This window comes from Periplaneta americana, chromosome 14, assembly GCF_040183065.1.
Source record: "Periplaneta americana isolate PAMFEO1 chromosome 14, P.americana_PAMFEO1_priV1, whole genome shotgun sequence".
NCBI lineage: Eukaryota > Metazoa > Arthropoda > Insecta > Blattodea > Blattidae > Periplaneta > Periplaneta americana.
The window spans coordinates 102656015-102663121 of NC_091130.1; the positions used below are offsets into that span (position 1 = coordinate 102656015).

Consider the following 7107-nt stretch of genomic DNA (forward strand, 5'->3'; position numbering starts at 1 on the left):
TTAATTCTCCTACGTAAGCAGTCGAACTATAAGATGTCGAACTTGCTTTCTGTCGAACTTAAGAGCTTCCACTCTACTCAGGTGCGACTTTGAGTACTACAGTATTTATATGAACTAGATAAGACACTTAGCAAGTCTTCTTATTATTATTATTTCTAATATTGTAAGTTACTTTAAATAAGTCACATCAGTTTTTGTAACGAGCTACTAGAATATAAAACACATATTAATCAAGTTCATGAACTTTTAATGTAAAAATGTTACAACGTAGTGTTACTGTATTAGGATACAAAATAAGCTTTAAAATCACCTTTCGGGATAGCAGCCATTTTCCCTCCACGTCCGTATTTTCAATGCACTGTTACTGCCAGTGATTAAGTGGCATGAAAAATGGAAATAGGGTATGTCAACAAGGAAAAAAAAGTATGTTGTTCCAATTATCGCCCACATGCAGAATCATTTATTCCATATTACGTACGAGTTCGCCGTACAAACATTAGCTCGAAACAAACCTTGGTTGTCTCAAGCGTACTCATGTGTTGAGTTCTACTACTGTATTTTTAGTACAAACTTTGAGTACTGGTGACTTTATAAAAACTCTATACGCTATAATAATGTAAATTATTTATTTTGGACTCTCGTCTAAATTCCTATTTCTTTTCACTTGTTCTATTTTATACATTCTTTCACTGTTATTGAACATTTCATTCTTGTATCAAACTTCATTATTATTGTCTTTTATTATGCACGAATACACCTAATTTAAAGTATAGAACAGCTATTTCTCTTATTTCTTTCTAGTGTTTGTTAACGTTATTGTTGTAATTACAAGACTACTTATTATTCTACTTTCAGGAGAAGTAAAAACTGGGACCATCCCCGCAGGAAGCCGCTCGGGTGGGCCCCTTGTACAGTGCGTTCGTAGCTCAGCCGGACCGTTATAACATAACCTAAATAATATAAACAAGTGTTAGAAAAGTTTTAATTAGGAATGATGAAATAAAGAAAACTTTTAATTAAGGATGATGAAATAAAAAATAAAGATGAATAATTTTAAAAGGAACAATTATTGAAAGTGCAATTTTCAAATTTGAATCTTTTAGTGGTCTGGCCGAGCTACGAACGCACTCTTTATCTGGGATGCAATGATGTGCATGCCCTAAGGCCCATCGCGCTACAGACCTCCCCTACGCATCGCCACCGAACTCTCCTACAGCCTACATGATCCCTGTACCTTTCCACGTAGACCTCACCGCCGACCCTTATCCCTAGTCCTACGAGTTACCATGAGCCCACGAGCATAGCGCTACCACCAACAACGAATGACCACATAGGGTAAGGTTACGTATACCGCACCACTTTAGCATTTATAATTTTTATTGAACAATACAGTTTTTATATTTTATTTTAATGTACCGAATTAGGCCTACATATGATATTTCCATGCAGGTATTCTGCGTCATCATACGATGAAAGAGTAATGGAACGGAATGGGTGGGTATCCGGTGTGGCTTAGTGGATAAAGCATCAGCACGTAGAGCTGAAAACCCGGGTTCAAATCCCGGCGCCGGAGAGAGTTTTTCTCCGTTGCATTACTCTTTCATCGTATGATGACGCAGAATATCTGCATGGAAATATCATATGTACTTCGGTACATTAAAATAATATATATGACATGCGTAAATCACTTCGTGATTTAAGACGGCGCTTATTCCGTCGGATCCCGGCCAACTAGTCACTCATAACGAGTGCATCTCAGCACATGTGTGGACTTTAGTCCTACGTTCATAGATATCTAAGACGTAGTGCAGAGGGCGACCACTAGAGGGAACCCAAGAGTTGGAACTTAAATTGAGACGATTCTGTCCGGCGCCGGGGTGGGTGTCCGGTGTGGCTTAGTGGATAAAGCATCAGCACATAGAGCTGAAAACCCGGGTTCAAATCCCGGCGCCGGAGAGAGTTTTTCTCTGTTCCATTACTCTTTCATCGATTACAGTTTTTATTTTCTGCATTCCTTTACAGAAATACATTCCCAGGGGCCTGTTTCTCAAAACTCATGGACAAGTAATACTAGTCTGTACAGTAGTATTATTAGTTTATTTTACAAGTCTGTGTTTCTAGAAACTACAAGGGTAAAGTAGTAGTTACCAGTTCAGAGACTAGTAATATTGGTCGATTTTACCAGTTCATAAGTGATTCTGTTTCTCAAAATGCTAATCTATTTTATTATACTAGTATTCAACAGGAATATTCCTACAAGACTCTAAAGACTGATCATTTTTATATTATTAGTTACCAGTGACAACCTTTCTCAGATAATAAAGCAAAATATTGTAGTTATGTGGCTTCGTGATTCTGATTGAAGTGATGAAGAAGTTGTTGTGAGAAGAGCTAAAACTATATCGAGAAAGAACAAATATTATTCCTTTAAGGGAGCATTGTTTAAATATAATGAACAATTTAGGTAAAGTGCTGAAAAGCTTGAAGAGTTGTTAAATATAGTGAGACCTGCCATAACAAGACAAGCAAATAGAAGTCATACATTATCAGCAAAGCTTAAAATACAAATTGCTCTACAAATCGGGATGTTGATTATTTTCCAATGCCATCAGCTTTGTGTCTTAGACCAGAAACACTTGCAGAATTCTTTACTAATAATCTAATACCAATTCATCAACTCCAGTAATTTTTGCTGACTTTCCTCCTCCACTGCCAGTTCTTCTGACATTGTCAACTTTAGCCTACAAATTAAATATAAAACGACAATAATTTATGAATATATCAAATTTAAAACTAAAAGAAAAATTAGCAAATTTTTCATCAGGCCATAAGTGACATTCATGTCGGAAGTAGACCCACTAGCTACATAATATGCTGTGAACTTGAATTGGTACTTATCGAAGTTGCTTTCTTAATGTTGGACCAGTAAGTGTCCCTAACGTATGCATAATCTTTGTTCTGAGGTATCAGTTCCCTAGCCTCACACATTACAAAATTTCTTGTCATTTCGTTTACTTTATCATTTTTTGTTTAAATGCTTGAAAAAGCACCGAATAATATATCCTTTGATTCATTAATCATATTGAGTATAGTTAATTTGCTTTTAATTGATGGAATTTCAACCGAAAAGAGAAATCAAATCCAAAATAAACAACTTAGCTTTCTAACCTCAAATAACAATATCTACCAATGACTATAAACAAAAGAACTCAATCAGCTGACTAGTGAAACAGATCATGTGACTAGGGAAAAATTGTCACAAGTTACTAGACTGGTAAAATAGTTTGAGAAACAGAATCTACTAGAGCTGGTGAAATATACTCTGGTAACTAGTAACTGGTGAACTACTAAACTAGTATTTTTGAGAAACAGGCCCCAGAACATTTACTTTCATGTAAAAAGGAATCCTTGAATTTGATTTAATATTTTTGAAGTAAAATGACATTTTCGAAACACTTGTCAGTGGGGTCATTTAGGCAACTAGTTTCCTAAATAGCACCTGCGGTTTCTTAAATCGCACCTCTTTAACTGCAGGGAACAGGATTAAGGAAAACTTTTAATATTGAACATATTGAACAGTATTTAATATGAATAATGTAATAAATGCAAATTACAAGTTTATTGAAATTAATAAAAGAGGGTAATGCAACTTCAAATGAAGTTGAAAAAATAGAGCATAAATTACCTAACATTTAAAATTCCTGAATGCGTTTTTTATTGTTGCACATTTGCCATGTGCTTCACCAGGCAGTTCAGGCTGTAAACTGCGTCACCTTTTCTCCACGATTATCTCGAAGCCACCTAAGAACTGCTTCATGATTTAGCAGTTTTATAAATGATTTGAAGATAGAAACATCTTTGAGTATTATGACGAGGAAGCTGAAATAGGAGCACATCATTTTCCGGAGATAATCTAGCTTCTAAATTTTTGGAATGGTTCGTATAAGTGGACATACAGAAGCAGCACTTTTTTCTATGGCAGGTTTCAGTGACAAAATGTTTGAGCTATTCGACAAATAGTTCACTGTTGATGTAACCTGAATCAGAGCAAACAAATAACGATCCTGGAAGCAACCAGCTGATATTGTAGGATGCACTGTTTGGCGTTTAAAAATTTTCATAAGTGGCACAGAATATCTGGTGCGCTTGTACAACACACACTTGTTGTATTAACGCCCTTTTCACCACCTGATATTGCACCCACCTGATGCATTCCTCGTTCAGTTAAAATTTTTGGCCTTCTTTTGTACGACTAGAATTGCTACAGTCGCTCATATCACATCCGGTCCGAATTAGGTACCTATAAAGTGGTGCGAATTAAGAAACTACGTTATAAGTAATAATTTCCTTCATTATAGCCTATAATCACCACATGTTCGAAAATCGTACTAAGTTATATGTTCTTTTGTGCGAGATCGTGCGTATTTGCTTGCTTTCCGCACAGAACCAATACGCGGTAAGTGTGAAATACCACATTCAGTATTCCCAACGTAACACACATAACTATTTCCCTCTTCTTACCGCTTAAGCGCGACATTCATTTTACTGCTTTAGGCTTTTAAAATATTATTTTTAGAGAAGTTTAACATAGTAATAATTATAAATTGGAAACTTACCACTGCAATTTCACCTAAATTGCAATGTTAATTATTGTTTTTAAATATTTACAAAAATTAAGTAAAGTCTACTACTGCACGAAACTTATTGCATTCCTGATACAAGTAACATTAAGGAAGCCGTGAAAAAATCAACAAGATTCCAGATGCCGATGTTATTGCTGCAATATGTTATATAAATAATATTATTAAAATATTAAAATGAAAAATAAATCATTACATAACCTTACCGTTTGTTTTAAGTTCGCATTTATAGACGGGGGGGAAAAAAAGACAGACGTATATCACGGCCTGCTGGAGTATAGTAAACACAGAAAATATTTTATAGCAACAATGTAGAAGAAAAATATTTTGGTTTTCCGAAGTTGCCGTCATTAAACAGAAACCAAGATGGAAATTTCATTGCAACTAATTAGAAATTCGTCTTTCAGGTATGTAATAAACGATCTCCGCACAAAATAATGTACGATACACGAGCGGTATGTTTGTTTTCATGTTCTCGGAAATTAAAAAAGCTCAACTACGCTTCGCTTTTTCAATCTTTTCCTCGAACATGAAAACGTCAACATACCGCTCTTGTAACGTATATTACTATAATATTTCTTTTAACCAATAACATCTTAAGATTATGGATTCCTTTGCAAACAAATCCGTTATTTAGTTAGAAAATGTTAGCTAAATATACATCCACCTGAGCGATTATATTAAATACTCTATCACCACGTTGCTAGCACAAAGAAGTGGCGGAAATCAAGTGACATGGTGGTAGTTCATATGGTAGATTTTAACAATACCACTAGATGCTACACTACTACAGTAACTTTTTTTAAACTAGCAGTGGTGCCATTTAGGAAGCGGTGCGATTTATGCTACTCTATGCTGTTGACGGGGATCCAAGTTCGACGGTGGTCCGCAGCCGACTCTACAATCGAAGCAAGCCCCAGACTAGGAAAGAAACGGAGATTATTATTATGAAGGGAAATGTAATTATGATGGCGAAATGAATTAGAGGTTCAACGCCGAAAGATATCCAGAAATTCTGCTTTAGTTGGTTGAGGGAAACTCTCGGAAAAACCTAAATCATGTTTGAACCCGAGCCCCTCGTTTCACGCTCAGATGCGCTAACCATTAATCCACAACGGTGGACTATACTATAATTAAATGAAACATGGCATAGCATATCCTTAGCCGAAGCGTAATTATTCCCAAGGGAGAGGCATAAGTTCACAAATTGAAGGCCTGAATTGAGAAATATCCCGAGGCCATTGAAGTACATTTTTCAGGAGAGCAAAGAAACCATGCAGGTTTGCAATATAAGGGTAGTGAAATCAATATTTGTGTGATTCAAAAACACAGGCTAGAATATAACTTGGTATTTCTTTTTCATAGGATGGTGGCCTATGCAAAACACAACTTATGCCAAGTAAGAAGTGAAATTAAGTATACTATGGACTTGGAATGTTTGTCCATTCAGGTCTTCATTCATGCAGAAGTATTTTTTGTTGAGTTTAGCTCAAAATACAATTCAGTACTTTTCATGGCCATTATAAGTACTACTTAAGTCTGCAAATCTTTTTAACAGGTCGGAATTATAAATTTAAAAAGAAACATTAACAGGTCGTGCATTACCCTGTATCCCATTATTGGATAACAGAATTGATAAATGGCGAGATATGAGTCTGATATCTGTGAAATAATAATAATAATAATAATAATAATAATAATAATAATAATAATAATTTCAAAATTTCGTCTTTAAGGTACTATTTGAGCGGATCCCTTGGAAGATTCTATGAATCTAGTAAGGATTTGCGGATCACAGTTGAATCGCTGATTGCAAGAACGATGTAAGTCACATTTTAATTTAAAATGAGTTCAGCATTATAGTGGCCACATCGTACATACATACATCAGTCTGGGCAAAAAAATAACAGAAATGATAAGTAAGTACTGTCTAGCACAAAGCATCGATATTATGTTCAGTGTAAAAATATCCGAAGTGCAAGATTCCAGTTGTTTCTGTAGTCTCTACTAGAGAAAAGATCTTCACTGAGCTCCATGCTGCATAGATGTGTGTTCACAATGGAGGAGCTAATTGGTGTGCATTACAAAAATAAATCAAAACATTATTGGGAATGTAGAATAAATGCTGTTTAAAAGTCAGAATATGGCAAGACATAATATGTTCTCGTATAATAAGCATAATGTAAATGTTGTATTAGGCCTATGTATATTTTAAGGATTTGGAACAGAAAAAACTGGTGTGTCAATGTTCATTCTAACCCGGTATCTCCTGTCACAGTTGTCGCATGAGTGATGCCTTATTTGTGTCACTTATGAGGCTCAAACTTCTTCGGACAGTTGACTATACAATAACAGTGTCCAGTTGCTAGAACAATAAATAACATAAACAAATGTGCATACTATTAGAATATATAAGTTGTAGTTAGTACAATGAAAACGTTCACCAATTTGTTTTCAACGATTTAAT

The 7107-nt window shown here is 35.2% G+C and overlaps 1 non-coding gene across 1 annotated transcript; it reads left to right on the plus strand.

The window, feature by feature from the left end:
- The first annotated feature begins 1884 nt into the window (after positions 1 to 1884).
- TRNAY-AUA (transfer RNA tyrosine (anticodon AUA)) lies at positions 1885 to 1956 on the plus strand. The gene has a single exon. It is a non-coding gene; the product is annotated as a tRNA-Tyr (tRNA).
- Positions 1957 to 7107: the final 5151 nt, after the last annotated feature.